A 20856-nucleotide genomic window follows, 5' to 3' on the forward strand; every position below is an offset into this window, starting at 1 on the left:
TGGTACAATGCAATGTGTGTATGATGCCACCCCTTCTTCCTCCTTCTGGTTGATGTTGCCTAGAAGCAGGTTGATCACTTAAATGCATTCTAATTGTAGACACCAGTTTTCACTGCATGTGTTTGGAGGAATGGAGTGATCTTAAGTCTGACTGTATTGAGAGGCTAGTGGGGTAGTGATGATAATCTTTATTTAGATATGACACAGATATCTTTAAAAGAAAATTACAAAATTCACATTGTATACAAACTGTTAAAATAAAAAGAAAACAAGGCGATCAAGTAGACGATCGTAATAAAAATAGAGATCTTCCACATCCTGGACCTCCTAATTCCATTTTTTGAGAAACAGGGGACCACTACACTAACTTAGTTTGCTCTTCGTAGGGACAATTGTAACATTAGGAAATAGGAGAACTCTAGCAAACTTACAATAACAGTATGCCCTTTCTTTTTTTATATTTTGAGGTGTAGAAACATACTACCGACCTTCTATTTTTTGTCAAACATTCATGACAACATAGTTAAAACATGAATCAATATTTTATTTTTTTATGTTTATAAATAGATCATTTTTTATTCAATTATTTATCCAAGATTTTACTCATTCTATATTCAAATTCATTTACACATTATATAAATTCACATATAACACATATAACGACAAAATACGGAATTTTCGGTCGATGTATAATTGAGGTAGGCAAAGCGGTGGAATAGAACTACGCGCGTTTCGGCCAGTTGCCTTCATCAGGTGACCGTCATTCGCAAAAATCATAACACAACACTACACAAAAACATCTAAAAAAGATAAAGAAATATATATCAGTCGCTATTACATTTAATTTACCGTAATTCCATAACATTTTAAAAGAAAGAAGAAAAAAAAAATGTAAGACATAATGTACAAAACTATTCACCCCATTTTTGTTACACTGACAGTCAGTGGTATCGTACATGTAAAAGACAAACCAGTGTTCTTAGAGGTACCACTCGATGTGTTGGCCAGTCAAGTTAAAAAAAAACATGATGTTCTTTTAATTTCATCTTCCCTTTTTTTTTCTTTTAGGGATGTGGAGGAAATATATTAGATGATTTAAACAATAAATTAAGGGGGATGCATTAGCAGGACCTCTTTTGCATAAAATTACGATATGCTTGCTGAATAAAAATTATTAATCCTATGATTAAATCTGTATTTTCGGGGTTCAGAACCATGATGATAGCTTGCCTACAGGTCCGAACGCCCAGCCTGTTCCATTCAGCTTTGAGTTTGCACCTGCGTTGGGAATTAAGGGCTGGGCAAAGGCAGACCACGTGCAACAGAGTTTCAGCTGTCTTGCCGCACCCTCTACAGGTTAGGTTTTCCACCGTACGTCGCCAGGGGGGCAGATCTTGCAAAAATCGCCAGTCACCCATTCTAATAGCCATAAGGCTGCGTTTTAAATACAGTGAGTATGTGCAAGACAGGTAAGTGGAGGGGGCTAACCGTCTGTAAGAATTTACAAGAGCCCAAGCATGACTGCATTTGGAAAAGAGGGCTTTGTCCGTAATGAGTGAACTCATTCTCACACATTTTTAATGAGAGGCTAGTGGTTGCCTGCGGTGTGAACTGAGCTTTCATATTGTATATTATAACCAGGAAAACCTCTTGTATGCATTTGGATCTGTTTTTGACGGGAAACATCCTTTAGAACGCAACTTTTACCACGCAGTGCTATTACAACGCAGGTTTTACAACGAAAACCATTACAACGCATTGCGCTGGGGGGCGCTCTAGGATAGGGAATAGATTTAATTTACTATCCAACACCTTCCCTAGTGTCCACGGGGACTGGAGTTGGAATAGTAAATTACACTATTCACTATCCAGCACCCCAAAGCACTACGCGTTGTAATGGTATGTGTTGTAAAAACCGCGTTGTAAAAGCATGTGTGGTAAAAGCATGCGTTGTAACGTCATACATCCGTTCTTGACCCATGCCTTCTTGTCAAACCTACACTACTTGCCAATTTCTGGCCTTTACTTTATCTTGATATCCCACTTCCAGCACTTGCTTTTGCATCACAATTGCTACAGCTGTGCAGATTTGATAGCCTAAATACAATTGTGATGCCATATATTCACACCTTTAGAGCGACGTGTGGGTTGACCTTGCATTTTGTAAAAAGGGATGCAGCATTTTAAAAGGCCCAGATTTTACCGAGGCTCTGTTCCAACTCTAGTTTGACAAAGCAGTGCATAGCAGCGCATGTTATTTACTATTCAGCACAAAGGGAGTTTTGACCTGGAAAGGTGCACTTTTGACAACACTAAAATCTCTTTCCTCTGTTTTGCACCACTTTGTACCAAGTTAACTTTCCTGGGGTACACGAGGGCAAACAGCCATAGGTTTTGATTTAAAAAGATAGATCTAAGATAGCCAGAATAGGTTGTACGTCAAAATGCTTCTAATAGTTAAAGGAGAAACGTGGCCCTTTCTACATAAAATGGATGCTCTGTGTGGGCTTCATGTCACATCACTCATCCAATGCGCAAAACCTTCTACGTTTCTCTATGCATAGGAATTTGTAATGATAGGAAATGCATCCAGTACATATCCTGTGCTAGAAAGCCACACTAACGTCTGCACCATGGCTCATTTGTGAGAAAAATGAGTGAAATTAGCCCTTAGTTTGATTATGTTTGCCCTTTAACTTACAGTTTATCAGCTACACATCATACACATGTGCGATTCTTGGATTCCAAAGCGCTCGACTTTCAGCGATGCTTTGAACGAATGCCACTATCCCTATTGATTGTGTAGCATACATTTAGTATGATGTGTGCCACGGTTGTATAGGCACATTTCAGATCTGTTCTGATTCAATGCTGTTGCCGCAGATGTGTCACCGTTCATTTGCTCCACTGCCTCGTGCCGTGCTGCAGGAAATGCGAGTATGCTCACTAGAGGGGTGAAAAAGAAGAGTTTAGTGCCAAGAAAAATATGATTGCTAACATTTTAGTTACTGTAGGTCTGTCTTGAAAGCGAGCAAATTGAGCATTTCTTTGACCATCAGCTGCTTAGCTGTATGCCCAACAGCTACCATTGCTTCAGAATCTGAGCACCAGGCTGTCTGTGTGCACTGCAGGGATAAGTAGAAATAAGTGGACAGCAATTTCAGAAGGCTCCTAAACCCACACTGGATGAGTGCTTTGGAGTGTAATACCAATTTTGTAATCACAGGACCTGGAGTCTTTTGACATCTCATTTTTCCCGGATGACTCATGTGGTTCTTTTGTGGTGATTTATTTTAACAGTGTGCTCCCATGTGTTCAGCGTATCAACAATCTCGAGTTAATACTGCAAACAATGTTAGCCTTTTTGGCGTTTCTCCTTGCAGCAATGATAGCTTAGCTACGGTTGTTCACTGAAACACTTTACAGTTTCACATCTTATTTTCCCAAAGTTTGTTAACTATCTCCTGTCTTTCTATTTTTATTTGACTTTTTCCAAGCTCTGTTTTGCTTTTAAGACTGTGCCGCCGGATAGCATCCGTCCTCTGAATACAGATTATATTTGTAGGGGTAGACGTCTGATTGACCTGTTTTGCTCAACTTCAACTATTTGTCAGATTTTTTTTAAATTCTAGATATTAGATGTGAACATTTCCAAACTTCTTTTCACTTAAATCGTACATCGGCAAGAAAACAGTGCACAATAAATGAGCAAGTGCAAAGTCTCCTGTTGTCGTACATTTTAATGTATCGTTACTTAATATTTAAGCAAAACTTGTGTAAGCTGTTCTGATATATCTCGATTAGTGTGACCCTTGCCCAATAATCCAGCGGTTAATAATTAGGTTCCTAGTAGGCAATTGCTTGCACCATGTCCAAGTAGGGACCCTTCTTCCTAGTAAGGATAAGGGAGTTACTCTTCCAAAATAACCACTGCTCACCCCCTTGGTAGCTTGGCACGAGCAGTCACGCTTATCTCAGAGGCAATGTGTAAAGCATTAGCACATAACTCGCAGTAATACAGTAAAAACACTACAAAATGACACCACACCAGGTTTAGAAAGTGTGAAAAGCATTCGCACATAACTCACATTAATACAGTGAAAACACTACAAAAGGACACCACACCAGTGAGGAAAAATCCAACATACATATATTCAAGAATATCAATAGTCAAAAATAAACTTTAGAAATAGTTTCTTGAAGTGGGTAGCTCTGTCCGGCAGCATGTGCAGGCTGTGGCAGGAGTCGAGGCTGCAGTGTGAATGGAGCGGTGTGGCACGTGAGGTGCCCTCAGGTTGCGTGCAGGCAGTGGCACTGTGGCGGTCGTCCAGTCATGTCGGTGAGACCAGGGCTGCAGTGCTAAGAGGGGCGGTGCTTATCGTGGTGCTGACTGTCACTGTGCAGACCATAGCGGCTGTGGAAGATCTGGAATTGATGGGGGCTGGTGTTAATGGGCCGAGACTGAGGTGGAGATGAGGCGGTGCTTCGTGTAACTTACGAGTGATGCCCCCAAACCAAGATGCAGGCAGCGGTGGCTAGTTCAGCTTGCAGTGGTGGTGTTGTTGGTGAGACCGGGGTGGCAGAATGCAGTGAGGTGGCGTGGAGTGCAGTGCCCACAGGTCAAGGTGCAAGCAGAGGCTTGGCGGCGGATGTTGTCATAGGTGAGACCAGGTTTGCGGTGCAAAGAGCTGCGGTGCCCTCTGAAGTGCCTTCAGGTCACAAAACCGCTGGCAGTCTCTGTGACAGTGGGGCATTGTGGTTTTGCTCTGTGGCAACTGAAACACATGGTCCTAGAGGCATTACCCAGAGGAAGGAAAAGTCTTTGCTGTTCCTGACACTTCTTGAACAGTGGGCAATCTCTACTTCAGACTCTCAGGGATACTCAACAGAAGAAGGTATAGAAAGTGCAGTCCAGTCCCTTCACTACCCGAGATAGAAGCAGTCACTGTAGGCCATCACAGCAAAGTGGTAGTCCCTCCTCACAGCTTTTTCAGCTCGTATTCTTGACAGGTTTCTTGATTCCAAAGAATTCCAAAGTCCTGGGGTCAGGGCCCCAACATATATACAACATTTCCCTTTGACGTTCTGTGGTGTTGGCACAAACAAGGTTTTCCTGGCACACATAATCCAGTTCTGACCTGCTCAGGCCAGGTTCACTACAGGAGGCAGAGACAGCATTGGGAAAGGCAGACATAGGCCATTCAGGTGCAAATGGCAACTTCTCCCACCAATCTAGATGCAGAACAGATCCATCAGCCAGGCTATGAGTCACCTGGGAAAGGCAGGACACACCTCAACCCCCTTTGTGTCCCGGTCTAGTGTGAATGCAGAAACCAGCCCCAGTCAGTCTAAAACCCAAACAGCAAATACATAAATTAGGCAGGGGCACATAGACGGTTAGACAAGTAAATACCCTTGTTCTAAAAGTGGTATTTTCAAACATATATTATAAAAATTATCTTTACTAAATGATGTATATTTAGAATCTGAGCTCAGACATACTAAACTCCATTTCTCCATCTTGTCCCAATGGACAGTTAGGCTTATAAGATGTTACAAAGCAACCCCCATGTTACCCTATGGGACAGATAGCCTTTCAATAGTGAAAATTAAATGCACACTATTTCACTCGAAGGACATGTAGCACACACCAATACATGTCCTACCTTTCACACACACTGCGCCCTGCCCACAGGGGTACCTTGGGCCTACCTTAGGGGTGTCTTACATGTTAGGGAAGGGAAGGTTACGGCCTGGAAAGTGGGTGCACTGGCCAGGTCAATATTGCAATAAAACTGCGCACAGACACTGCAGTGGATGGTCTGGGAATCATTTGAAAGGCTACTTGCATGGGTGGTACATCAGTGCTGCAGGCTCACTAGCAGCATTTGACTTACTGGGCCTGGGTATACACAGTGCACTGTACTAGGGACTTAGTAGTAAATAAAATAAGCTAATTATGGAAACACCTATCTATAAACACAATTTACAGTAGGAGCTCTTGCACTTTAGTATTGATCAGCAGTACCAAAGTGAGCAGAAACACTAAATCAGCAAAAACAGTGTCTAGCACACCACCACAACCAGGAGGTCAGAAAGCAATCAAAGGATGCCAGGTCTAACACCCACTGAGTGCAGTACATTCAAAATAAGTCTTACTATACTTATCGTTACCACGGGACCATTCCATGTAAACTGCCTAAGTGCTGGGAAATTTTGTGCTGGTTCTGTGGAATTTCACAAAACTGTATCTCAATACTTTACAGAGATATTTGCAGCAGTCATCAAAAACAATTGACAGGTGCAAAACCATAATATCAGTCCATGCAAATGACAACACAATCTTTTTGTACATTTACTCAGCACCAAAGCAATATTGCCAGCACTAGTGTAAAATTCCTTGCATCGAAACACATAAGTAGATGTGGAGTTACAAATACTATTTCTTATCTTGATAATATAGGAACTGATGCACAAAAGCATTCATAAGTATGGGAAGACATAAGACAGGACTACTCTATTACACACTCTTACATGCTTAGGTGTATCGGCCCATCAAACCTCCAGCTCACTATTAGTAAAAGTGCAAAGAGGGAACAGTCTTTCCTATTTTCTTAACTTTACATAAATAATCCCATTTTATTCCCATTTAGATGTTTTGTGGCCAATTCACAAAGGCATGTAAGTGTAAGTTAAATAGTACTACAAGGGTACTCCTCCAAAAATGCCTTTGTGAATACATCTAATGGTAGTCAAAATTGTGGAGTCCATATCATTGTAGGTCAAAATTTTCATTTCAATATTCTGACAATCTTTCACACAAACAGTGATAGGAGGAATGTTTGCCATTGGTCTAACCACTGGCAATTGCTTGAAGTAGCATTTCTGCCCCTTGTTCTTTTGGCCACTATACCACCACAGTTTGGACCCAGCAATATGCAAATCTTTCTTGACCTGCTCCAATAGAAACAGTCATGCCCGAACAGCCTGACCATGTTCTCCCTGCACTAGAATACTTAAGCTACACCCAACTGAAGTGCCTCAATCAGGGAGAAACTAGTCTTCGGCTGTTTATGTTCTTGTTCAGAGAGGAGAGTACCTGGCTTAGCAGTTCAGGCTGGACTGTTCCTATTGTAACAGGATCAAGACTGATTTCCATGTGGCTGGGTATAATCTGAGGTGGCTTGTGGGCAAAAGAACAATGGGTTGGAATACTACTTCAAGTGATTGCCTGTGGCAAGCCTTGTTGCAAGCATCCTCCCATCACATTTTGTGTGCTTAATGTACCACTCTAAGTAGCCAAAGGTATGCCCAGATGTACGTGCCTTGCTCACCGTGCTACTGCAGCCAAGCTACACCCAACTGAAGAGCCCAAATCAGGGTGAAACTGGTCTTGGGTTGCTTGTATTCTGACTCACAGAGGCTCCGTAGTTTGGGCTGGACTGTTCCTATTGTAGCAGGGTCAAGACTGTTTTGATTATGGCACGGTCTAATCTGAGGTTGCATGATGGGCAAAAAAAATAATGGTTTTTAATACTTCCATGAGCGATTGCCAGTGGCAAAACTTATTTCAAGCATACCATTACCTTTTTGTGTGTTTGATGTAAAGCCCTAAGTGGACGAGGGTAGGCCCATATCTGGGTCTCATGCTAACTATGCCACTGCTACCAAGCTACACCCGACTGAAGAGACCAAATCAGGGTGAAACCAGTCTTAGGTTGCTTGTGTTCTGGTTCAGAGAAGACCTGGCTTGGCAGTCTGGGCTGGACTGTTCCTATTGGTGCAGGGTTAAGAATAATTTCCATATGGCTGTGTTTAATATGAGGTGGCATGGTGGGCAAAAGATCAATGGTTTGGAATTCTACCCCCAGCGATTGCCACTAGTTAGACTTATTGTAAGCATCCTTCAGCCACCTTTTGTGTATTTGATATAGTGCCTTATAAGCTTAAGGTTCCTAACTACCACTAGTGTTTTCTTTTGCACACATCAACGTGCAGCACCATATCGTACGATAAGAGCACAGCTATAGTCAACTTGCATGACAAAAAAAATCTCACATAGTCCACATTATGATAAGACACCCTTCTAACCAAGCATAATACAGAGTTGTGAGTGCATTTGCAAAGCAGTTCATCGCCTTGTTTATATTTAGATTTGCTATCTCAATACTACTACAATACAATAAACCACATAGGCGTGTCACAATTATGATGTCAATTTCCACACTGCTCTTAGTAAGTGAAGCACCATAGTCATCAAAATGGCCACATTGTCCAAGCATTACCTATTGTCATGCTAGATTCTATTTAAGTATGGGCGAAATGCGCGGATTCGCAGGATGCGAATCCGTGATCCGCATAATCCGCGATTCGTGTGAATTTGCGGATTTGTTTTGCGTGTTCGCGGGGTTTTTTGCGTATTTGCGGACCGCTTGCAGCGCACCGACTGCGAAGTTGACCATGCAGTCGTACATGGGCGGGGCCATCTTGTGCGCGTTGCGTATTTCCGTTTCCGGGCGCTATTGGCAATCTCGCATTGTGTGAGGCGCGCTTTTATGAGTTTGCGTGTGTTTTCGCGTGCTCGCGGGGGAAAGATCACGCGAAGTTACCCATGTGGTCTTCAATGGGCGCGGCCATCTTGTTTTTCATTCATTGCTATGGTTCTGGGCCTGGCTTTTCTATCCTCTTTTAATCTTTGCAATCCTTTGTTTCTTTGAAATTTTTTTTGCTCTTTTTTTCTCATTATCTATCTCTCTATTTGTCTAGATCTATATTTTGTGTTTTTTTTCAACTTTTTGTTACTTTAATAACTACTTTTTTTGTTTAGCTCTCTCTTTTATTTCATTTATTTTTTCCCCCCTATTCTTTTCTTCTTTTGGCCAGGACCATGGCAAAGGGAGCCGGCAAGTCAAAGGGGAAGGGTCCCGCACCCCGTAGCCGGCTCCCTTGCGGGCGATTGAGGGGAGTGGATGTAGTGGCCAGGGAGGTTTTTACCGCGGTGGAGGTGGCCACCCTGATATTTTTTGTTCAGCGCCACCTCCCTAAGACCGTGGCAGCAGGGGACTGGCCCGGTCAAGGGTATAGCCTCCGGGAGCATCAGCAGCGGTGGGATAAGGTGTGCCGGGCCATGCGGAGGGAGTCGGGGGTCCGGCGCACCTACGACCAAGCGACACCCCGGTGGGCCGAAGTCCTCAACCGGGAGCAGGACCTGCTCCACCTGCTAGGTGTGGAGATCCCTGGCCTTGGTGAGTAGCTATTTAATAACTACTTTGTATTCTTCTGCTCTGTGTTATATTGCTAATATATGTTTTTCCCGAAGAGCAAGAATGCTGTCTATTCGATTACATTGCAGGTAAAATAGTGTTTAAATAGCTTCTGTGATTGCAGGTGCTCGCCTCCTCAGTGGCGTTGCTACTATGCTTACTTGTTTGCAACTTTGTGCTCATTTGGCCTGAGAATATGTATGAATGTAGTACTTTACAGAACTGCGTAATGCTATAGAGACTAGAGACTCAAGTCTAGTCCTTCCTTTGTACTCCTGCTGCCACTAAGAAGAAGAGATAGTGATGGATTGATAGGTTGAGTATATTATGACTTGTTATTAGTAGTAGTAGGACATTTTGCAGTGCTCTGCAATCATGATGACGGACTGTGTCTGTCACGTCGTGTGCTGCTGAATGCTGGCAGTTGTAGTAGAACCTTTTTGTTGTTGGTTTAGTTAGTGATTTACATAACTTTCCAAGTAGACGGTCTGCAAATCCAGCAATACTGTACTAGTTGTATCCTCCTAGTTGACCAGATCAGATAGGTCAGTCCATGTAGTGCAATTGTTGCTAATTTGTTTCCCCGAGATAATTTTAGATTGTGGTCAAAGAAATCAAATATTTCAAAAAACAATCATCCATGTTGTGTTTCTTTATTTCATGATCAGCACCTCCCGTTACTTTTTTTCAATCCCAGTAATAAAAAATGTGTTATGTAACATTTTCTTCCATTACAAGACGAAATAGGGGGTTGAGTATGGCATCTGAAAATATGACATGTTTTTTCTAGACGTCACAACATCTGATGCGGCACAGATGACCACCAGTGCCGGGGCCAGCAATGAGGAGGGCTCCACTCTAGGGGCGGATGCCACGGCGCCACCAGGAGGAGCTGGGGGGAAGGCTCAGCGGCGGCGGGTGGTGGTAAGTTATTATACTCCTTACTTATTAACATTTTTGAGTAGGCTCGCAAAGGAGTGTATGATGTACTGTACAGTACACAGTACACTAGTACAAGTACACTGTACTGTTAAGAACAGTTACTAATTTAGAACTAGTTTTTTGGCTATCATGGAGAACAGTCAACCTTGACTTGTAATAGCATTAGCGGCGGTACTTCTCGGGTAAGCAATGGCCCCCTCTATTTGACTTCAACTCAGCTGGCAAACTGTTATCCTGAAGCCAAGTAATATCAGATGTACTTTAGGGATGTGAAGAACGAAAAGTGAAAGAAGGGTGAAACGAAGGACAAGCGAGTCTTAACATTTATGACTGTAAAGAATGGTGTTTTTGAATGCAAGTCAAGAGAAGAAGACGGTGGTTTTCAAAATATAATGAAAAGGGTGTTAGTTGGTTGCTGAGAAAAAGAAAACTTGGTACATTTGAGACATTAAGAAGAATGATAGACGTACTTTGGAAGCCTGGTTGTTATCTTCTTTTTCCTCATCGATAGCAGAGGAGTATGATGTAATAGAGCAGATGCTGAGTGGATGAAGATTGTTTCTTTGAACAGCATGTCCGTGCCAGAGTAGCAAAGCTGAGGAATCCAAATACTAGTATTTGTGATTGTTCACAAATACTCCCTGCCTTGACTAACAGTACAGTACTTTACTTTGCAAGCACAGCATCTAGTGTGTATGGATTGTATAGTTGACAACATTATATCAAGTCAAGTCCCTTCCTTCGCCAATTATGGGTACCACACTCACTCCCTATGTTAATAATTATATTTCAGCTGTGTCATGGGTGGACTTTCGCTGTAGTTCACTCAATCTATCTAAACAAAGCACCTAAAGGCATCCATCATATAACCAAAGATCATGTGATCGGCAGGATAATGATATATGATCAGAATTGAATAATCTTCATTCTTCTTTTGTAGTAGTCACGGTCCGGGGGGGCTGTGCAAAAGATATCATTACATTGAGCAATAGCCCTTGATGTAACCGAGTTTGGCCAGTGGCAGTGCCACCCCTATAGAAAAGTAAGCTTCCTATCCCCACCTGCATGTACTGCTTAAAGTACTGCGAGTCTGGGTCATCATGGCTTGTGTCTGTTTTTCTTGGGTGCAAGCTGAGTGAGCTGCCATGCCGGCTACCGCAAGTTCACATACCAGTAATTTCTTTTGCAAAACAAGAGAAAAAAACAAAATACTTTTTTTAGTACTCTCTGACTATGTATGTATTAGTGAGTCCATCCATAGTCCTGCTAGTGGAATTCCTGAAACTCCCAGTAATGTCACAGGCCTACAAAGACGGCGTAAAGATACATGCCAAAATGTTATACTGTGTTTGCTACTTGCTGGAGTTACTGAGAGTCAACTTTCCGTTGAATTATTTTGACTTTATGTTAAACACTATTGGCTACAGTATTTTTCTTTCTTTCTTCATATAGATGCTACTCCGAAAAAGCTCACCAGAAAGGAGATGGCTGTCCGGGCCAGGGCCCGTCACCTGGAGGCTATTTGTGCCTGGAGCGGTTGGCCGAAAACCATCAGCGCCAGCTCCGGGACCTCCGCAAAGAGCTGTGGGACGTGTAGCAACAGCTGTCCACACTATGTCACCGGAGGAAGTGACTGTCCCTTGCCCCTTTTTTAAAGACTGTTGGGGGTGGGAATTGGGTGTTTGGGAAAGGGGACTTATGGACTTTTGGACATTGGTTGGGGTTAGGCAGGGGGGTGAGTTGGGTTAATTTATTTTATTTTTTGACTACATCAATATATTTCTTAATAATTAGTTTTTCATACCAAAACATAGTATACGCGTTCATATTATTTTGTGTGGAAGTGGGCGGTGGTTACTGGACGTTTGGTTTCTTCCAACTTACCAGCATGAATGAAACATCTAGTCCTGAACTGTACCAAAGGGCCTGTTACCGAGTTAGTGAATTCAGTAGCCCTACTAGTACTTTACTAGTAGTACTGGCAGTCTCTGCTCTCCTCCCATTATTCTACCTCTCCAAAATACTTAGCTTACCTGTGATCCGTGTTTGAGAATAGGGGTAGCCACAGGGCTGCCTGCATGGCAAATGGTGATTAAGGTTGGTTGTTGACTTGAATCCTCGACGGATGAAATATCATTGTTCTGCTGGTAGTAGTAGTGGTACACACTGGCAGTAGCAGCATATGAAAACAAGCATTGAAAATGCAATAGGTCTCGCAATAGAAGAGTTTGACATTTTTCGTTTTGCAAATGGATGAGTGGCGTTGCGTGGATGAGTGGCGTTGCGTGTGTGAGTGGCGTTGCGTGTGTGAGTGGCGTTGCGTGTGTGAGTGGCGTTGCGTGTGTGAGTGGCGTTGCGTGGCTGAGTGGCGTTGCGTGTGTGTGTGGCGTTGCGTGGCTGAGTGGCGTTGCGTGGCTGAGTGGCGTTGCATTGGCATAGCCAATAGGTCTCGCTTTTGGGATCTTATAAGTATTTTGCTATGCAGCACAATATCCTTGGTGCAACAACATTAACTGTTGCATGGTTAAACACTTATAAGGTCCCAAAGGCGAGACCTATTGGCTATGCTAATGCGTATTGTGTTTAACAGCCCGTGTGTATTTATCTGTGTGCTGGGGAGTGCACGAGTATGTCTGTATGACTGTCTCTGTGTGGGTGCGTGCCTGCGACTGTGTCTGTGTATGTTAGCTTGCATGCCTGAGCTCGTGTTTAAGGGTATGTGCTCACGGATGATTTGAAAGCCTGTGAAGGTACACGGCCCAGGGGTTGGCAAAGCCTGAAGCTGGGTGCTATGGAGTGCTTTTGAACTCTGAGGCGTTTGCTACTGTATGCCCAGCAAAACAACTTCCAAAATCCACCAGCCGCCACTGCCACAACCCCTGGCATTCAGCCCTTCATTGAGGAGCGAGGCTTCTTGGAGGGCAGTGTGCTGGGGTGTAAAACGCCAAAGGAATCCACAGATGGACAGAAAGTATACACTGGTACTGTTAAGGGCAGATCCAGTTAGAGACGCAAATGTAACTAGTCCTGAAAGGGAGTTGTAGTCTGAAGGATGCAGGTGCAAGTAAACTATTGTATGCCACTTGTGTACTAAGGACCAGCATATTAAAAATTAAAGTATAAAAAGTGCTTTCCTGGTCGTTGGGTGGGTGCTGTAGAGCATGTATATGCTTGTTGGCCCCCTCAGCACTTTTGATGTTCCTGTGATATTTCGCTAACCTATCTCGGAGCCTTCTCTTTTATGGCTGGTTACATTTTCATGCTTTTAACTAAAAGCGCACAAATTTTATTGGGAGTATTGTGTTTTGAATGCGACGAGGTTAAATCACAACCTAACCAAGCACTCCTTGTTCAAAGTTACAATGCTACACTGTAACCTAAACATTGTATAAAGGCAACTGCAACAAACACTGGCAAAGTCAATAGGTATCATCGTTGTGACTTATTGGCTTTGGCAATGGTTGAATACCACACTGTGCAGCATCATTGAAGCTGTGCAGCATGGCTGAAGTAAAACAAAAAACTTTTACATAGCAGTCTGCATCCTCTCTACAAAAATATTTTTTTTTTAGTTACTGTAGAAATTCAAATCAATAACTAAAAACAAAACACTTTTTTTAATTGGGTGTAAATGGAGAGGAAGCAACAGGAGCAGAAGTAATGGGGTGAAGCAACAGGGGGATCAGACTCAATATGGGGGCTGGTGTGGTCACTGAAGCAACATGGGCAGGGCAGACGGGCACGCAAGTAGCACAGGGAAGGCGGGGGACATGGATTCAACAAGTGGAGGGTGACACAAGGAAGCAACACACGGGAGGGCAGGGGGGCACAGAACGACAGGGGAGGGTGGAAGCAACATGGAGAAGTATACGGGCAAGTGCAACATGGAATGGGGTGGGGAGGCGCACACGGGAACAAGCAGCAGCACGAGAGGAGAGATACACAATGGAGAATGCTAAAACAAGGAAGAATGCAGGCTTTCTGCAGCGGATAGCTGGAAGGAAAGGCACATACTATAAATAACATAATACAAATAAAATCAAAATATCAAGCAATCAGTGTCTTCAGTTCCCAAGCTCACAAAAACAAGCATTGGCTGCGCGGCCGTGAAAGTGACGCAACCGCGAAAGTGAAACTGGCGTTCAGAACAAGCAGTAAATGGAATAGGGTCCTCTCTATTCACCCCCTTTGATCGGCGTCTTTATTTTCCCGTGGCAGTCATGTAAATAAACAAGTGATTGTAAATAGAGCAGAGGCTTGTTCCTGTGAAGCAGCCAGCATGAGGAGCCGTTGGGTGGAACTTCAGCAGGTCGCAAATTCCATGACTAGGCTGCGATGCCCAGATTGGGTGAAAGGGCTACCGCGTTCTGTTCTCGAGGCTTCTCATAACAAAAGACCATGCAGTGCCCCAAGCTGCACATCCGAGATTGTGAGTTTAATTAAATTGCCAATCCCTGCATGTTGGTTTTACTGTGTTGTGTACTGCTATTTGCAGATGTCCCTTACAGTCAAGTGATTACAAGTAGAGCAAGGGGGGGATTTTACATGAAGCAGCCTGCTGGAAGAGCCGGTGAGGCGGGCTTCGGTGGGACGCAAATTCCACAATAGGGTGCAAAGGCCAGACCGGGAGGAGTTGCCATCGCACGCTGTTCTTGAGGCTTCCCATGCCAGAGTCCTTGAATGCTGAAAAGAAACTGTGGGGCTCGTTGCTGAGCTAATAAAAAGGTGCGCAATGATGAGCAATGAAAACGAGCCCTGCAACAAAATTTCCAGCCCTATTTTCACTTGCGCTCAAAATGATGTGAAAGAGCAGCAGGGGAGAGGGCGTGAAAGAGCAGCAGGGGAGGGGGCGTGAAAGAGCAGCAGGGGAGGGGGTGGAGAGGAGGCTCTGAGGGAGAGTGACGACTAAAGGCCGAGAAAGAAATGCACAAGGCGGGCAGGGGAGGGGGCGGAGCGGGGAGAGCGGCATGTGGGTGTTAAGAAGCCAGGCCTTTGAAGTGAAGCTAAGCTTCACTTCAAAAGGTGTCGGAGGAATGCGGCTGACGGTGATTGCGGCTGTGCACGCGCTTTTAAGCTCAATGCACATGCGCATTGAGCTTAAAAGTCACGGGCACTGCAAGGAATCGCCACGATTCCTTGCTGCTTAGTTAAAAGTTGTTTACGCCGCAATAGGCCCGCAAGCTCGATGCGCATGCGCATCGACAGGCGAGACCTAAAAAAGGAAATGAAACATTGAGTGGTCTGAGCGTAGCATTAGAAACAGTACGATATATAGTACGCTACAGAACAGTGCCATAAATTGTAGCCTAAGCAGTGCTAAAGTATTCTAAATATACATACTAGTTTCGTGGACTATGGCTACTATAAGAAATATTATGAAGGCAAAGGATACTTAAACATAAGAATTAACCATTTGATTCATCATGTGTACGAGCATGATGTTTGATGCTCAATCCACGATGTCGCACATGAAATTCCATTTTCCAACATTTTTATGGTGCTTAGACCTTATCCTCCCCTGCAAGTGTGTGGAATTTCTTGTTGTCATTTAGTCATACCTCAATGAAAAAGAGCCCGGTGGAAGAGGGTTAGGGTTTTTGAAGATTGGATGGGAATGGGGTTTTTTGGGAAAAGTTTTGTGGAGAGAAGAAAAAAAAACACTGCATGGGCAAACAACAAATGAAGAGAAACAAATGTTTGGATTCAAAGATATCCATAAATCTTTTACGGGACATAAAGGTAGTGCACTACTGCATACATGAAGTTGTTTGCTAAACGGATGGTTAGGTTACTGAAAAGTTGTACTTACTTCATCTTATTAGTAAGTAAGAAGAAACAATTTGACATTGACACTAGTACAGGGCTGCATTAATTACGCAATTTCACTTACCTTTCTGCCCTCATAGAGAATAAACACGTATTATTAGTACATTAAGTTAGTTATAAAAATAACAAAGAAACGTATGAAATAGCTGGAGAGATGACTTTGAAGCAGAGAACAACGAAACGCACCTAGTCACATTCGTAGAAGTTCAAGTTTACAACAATAACATTTAAAAGATAAGGAGAAGTTAAGAGAGAATACTGTAACTTTATGTTGTAGTTGTCCTGTTGAATTGGTGAAGTTGCATGCATCCAGCCATTCCTCTTATTCGCGATATACTCCTCCATTCCATCTTACGCTCCATCGATCAATATTGGTGACCAGAAACACAGTCCACTGGCTGCCTGATGAGTAATTGCGAATTGCGTCTGAGTTCAGCGTTTGTTCCATGGCACATGGTAAAAGCCGTCCTGTAATTTTTGATAGAAAAAACCAGGAAGTGAACCAGTTAAAAAAATCTAAGGTACGCTGTGTAGTGCAAAAATAACACTTTCAGTTTTCAGAGCTAACATTATTATTATATACAATCATCACTTCAAAAGTGCGTAACCTGGTTCTCCTTTACAAGGATAGTAATAGTAACTATGGTTGAATTCTGTGGATCCACCATGGATTTCCTTAAAAAAACATTGCAAACAAAATTAGACATTCCCAGGAGTGCTCCCAGACCCCTGAACCCAGTCGGAAAAATGTAGAACACCCCCAAGTAGCCCCCTAAAAACATGCGATACTGCTACCAGGTTGAACCCTAACTTCAAATCGTGCCAAAAAGCACTCTGCAACTAGGCCCAAACTCCCCTTTTCCACCATGGATTTTCTTCAAAACACTTGCATTCAATTTTAGACATTCCCAGGAGTGCTCCCAGACCCCTGAACCCAGTTGCAAACATGTAGAACCCCCACAATTAGCCCCCTAAAATCATGCGATAGTGTTACAGGCCTAAGTTCAAAACCTGCCAAAACGCACTCTGCAAGTAGGCCCAAACCCCCCTTTTCCACCGTGGATTTTCTTCAAAACACTTGCAATCAAAATTAGTCATTCCCAGGAGTGCCCCTAGACCCCGTAACCCAGGCGCAAAACTGTAGAAACCCCCAAGTAGCCCCCCAAAAACATGCAATACTGCGACGGGGATGAGGCCTAGTTGAAAATCAAGCAGAAAGCGCTCTTTGAAATTAGGCTCAAAGGACCCCTTTTCCACCATGGATTTTCTTCAAAACACTTGCAATGATTATTAGACATTCCCACGAGTGCTCCCAGGCCCGTAAACCCAGTTGCAAAAATCTAGAACCCCCCCCCCCATGTAGCCCTCCGCAGAAAAGCAATTTTGGAGAAAAAAAAAAAAACCTTGGATTTTCTTCAAACCACTTGCAATCACAATTACACATTCCCAGGAGTGCTCCCAGACCACTGAACCCAATCACAAAAATGTAGAACACCCCCAAGTAGTCCCCAGAAAAAATGCGAAAGTGCTAACCCTAACTCCAAATTGTGCCAAAACGCACTCTGCATCTAGGCCCAAACCCCCCTTTTTCCCCATGGATTTTCTTCAAAACAGTTGCATTCAAAATTAGACATTACCAGTAGTGCTCCCAGATGCCTGAACCCATTTGCAGAAATCTAGAACACCCCCAAGTAGCCCCCTAAAAACATGCGATACTGCTACCAGGTTGAACCCTAACTCCAAATCGTGCCAAAACCCACTCTGCAGCTAGGCCCTAACTCCCCTTTCCCAACATGGATTTTCTTAAAACAAATTGCAATCAAAATTAGGCTATCCCAGCAGTGCTCCCAGACCCCCAGGCCACCCCAAAAAACCTAGAACCCACCCAAACAGCCCCGCAAAAACAAGCAAGTGAGCAAAAATGGAAAAACCTTTATACCATGGATTTTATCCAAAACACTTGCATCCGATATTAGACCTTCCCAGCAATGCCCCCAGACCCCTCAACCCACCCGCAAAAAGTAGAACACACCCAAACAGGCCAAAAGCAAAAATGGAAAATGTGACAGAGAACATTTTCGGCCTACCAGTCAAATTCACTCCAAACGCACTCTGCAGCTAGGCCCTAACTCCCCTTTCCCACCATGGATTTTCTTCAAACCACTTGCAATCAAAATTAGACTATCCCAGCAGTGCTCCCAGACACCCAGACCCCCCAAAACCTAGAACCCACCCAAACAGCCCCCCAAAAACAAGCAAGTGAGCAACAACGGAAAAACTTTTTCACTATGGATTTTATCCAAAAACACTTGCATCCGATAATAGACCTTTCCAGCAATGCCCCCAGACCCCTCAACCCACCCGCAAAAAAGTATAACACCACCAAACAGGCCAAAAGCAAAAATGGAAAATGTGACAGAAAATTTTCGGCCTACCAGTCAAAATCACTCCAAACGCACACTGCAGCTAGGCCCTAATTCACCTTTCCCACCATGGATTTTCTTGAAACCACTTGCAATCAAAATTATACTATCAAATGTGCTCCCAGGCCCCCCCACCCACCCCCAACAAATCTAGAACACACCAAACAGCCCCCCAAAACACGCAATACTGCTAGGCCTCAGTTTAAATTGTGCCAAAACGCTGTCTGCAACTAGGCCCAAACCCCCCTTTTCCACCATGGATTTTCTTCAAACTATTTGCAATCAAAATTAGACCTTCCCAGCAGTGTTCCAAGACCCCCCGACCCACCCCCACAAATCTAGAACACCCCCAAACAGCCCCCCAAAAACATGCAATACAGGCATATTCAAAACATGGCAAATTGCGCTGTTCACAAAAAATTGCTGTTTTCAGCACTTCCACTACTTCGATCCTCTTGAAACTTACCTGGACACTTGTTAAAGCGATTCCCAAGAATCTCAGCAAGGCAGAACAAAATCGGACCGCTGCGCTCTTTGAAGAAGAAGAACAAGAAGGTCTACGACTAGTTTTCACTTAGTTTTCACCCAAACACACGCGCCCGCATAACACCAAAAAAGGCCAAAATTCTGCCAATTCTGGACCAAAGAACGCCAAACCCCCCTAAAACCCTGCCAACATCATTATGTAGGAGCCTGCATCGGACCCTGAGCCCTAGCCTCAGCGGGAACCCTACCAACTTAAACCTCACAACCCTAGTAAATCGCACAGAACCCTAGACCCTAGATATGCTTTGTCTGTCTGTGTAAAAGAGCCTAGGTATACTACATCAGGATGCTTCACTCAGTGGTGCCTGCCTTGACCGTCTGCATGGCCCTGCCGCAAGCATGGGCCAAAAATCCGTTCCGCCCAAGAATTTGCGATTTTGCGGTAATTTCGCGAGATTCGCGAAAAACAGCAAATTTCGCAAACATAACGGATGTTTGGCCCAAGCATGAGGCAGTGCCATGCAGACGGTCAAGGCAGGCACCACTGAGTGAAGCAACATGATGTAGCATACCTAGGCTCTTCGTCAGACAGACAAAGCATATCTAATTGTATGCAGCAAGCCACAAAGCCCCAATTTTACATGAACTGCTGTCTGGAGTGGACTCTGCCTGGCATAACAACAACAGTACACTGCCTCGCCCTCGACCACTACATACCACGAATAGACAGACATATAGTTCTGCTGTAGCAGTTGTTGTAGACTGGTTTACCTGTTTGCCACTCACAAATTGGCCATAGTTCTTCCGTAAACCGACGCTGATGATCCATCCATCCCAGTGAGTGACTGTAAAGAAAAAAGATATATTATTTAACCAATCATCATGGTATATTGGCAAGTGAGTCCACTCCAAGGACATTTTGCATATTGTAAAATGCAACATAGTGGCCCCTGAATTTGAAGTACAATTTGAATTAAACAAGGTAAAAAAAACAGAGTAGTTGACATGAGTTACAATTACTGTGTAAAAGATTAAATAATAACTAAGACAAGACATATGATTCATTTTATGCACCAAAAACAAACAGCAATTGGTTTTATCAGAGCCAGACAGCCATTGCTGTCCACTGCATGCCATCTTCTCAATTATTCATTACCTGTTCTACTTTTTGTCAGCATCTTCTTCGGAAAGTGAGGGCCCACAGGGCAGCCTCTCCTGTCAATTTCAGAAGTAACTCTGTCAGAAATCAGCAAGCATGTAGTCAGTCAGTAATTTCTGTCCCACTTGAGGGGACTCGTCTATGAAAACAAAGTTTATTTATTTATTTCTTCGTAATCCATCTGCCTTGAGGGAAATGGATAGGTGGAGTCTGGAGGAGGAGGACAGAGGAGCATGATTGAGTTGTGAACTTGTGAACCTCAGGAATGCAGACTGCGGCACCTTCAAATCAATAAGGAAAATAAGATGATGACAGTGCTGCTGATGGACTTGTTGTGAGAGTTGTGTTGTGGTAAAAGTTGCAAAACAAAGAAAGACACACAGGAATAAAAGTGAATAAGGACGAAAAAAAAGGAAATCATTTTCAGGCCTCAGTGTCAGGGAAGTAGAGCTCGTCCTCGAACTCTATGAATTGAGACGGGAGTAGGTCAGCAAACAGAGAAGAACTTCCGTGACCTAAGTCGGTGTCCTCTTCTTCCTGCGTGCATTCACCTATTTTGTAATCTGGTGGTATGAAGTGCTGATTCATCTTGATCAGTGTTAACCTCTCCACATTTTTGGGCGAGAGGCGGGTCTTTTTTGAAGTTACAATGGCACCAGCAGCACTGAAAACACGTTCAGAAGATACACTTGCGAGTGGGCAAGACAAATAATTTAGAGCCAGGTTGGTGATCAGTGGCCATCGAGGCCTTTTCCTA

This window comes from Lissotriton helveticus, chromosome 10, assembly GCF_964261635.1.
Source record: "Lissotriton helveticus chromosome 10, aLisHel1.1, whole genome shotgun sequence".
NCBI lineage: Eukaryota > Metazoa > Chordata > Amphibia > Caudata > Salamandridae > Lissotriton > Lissotriton helveticus.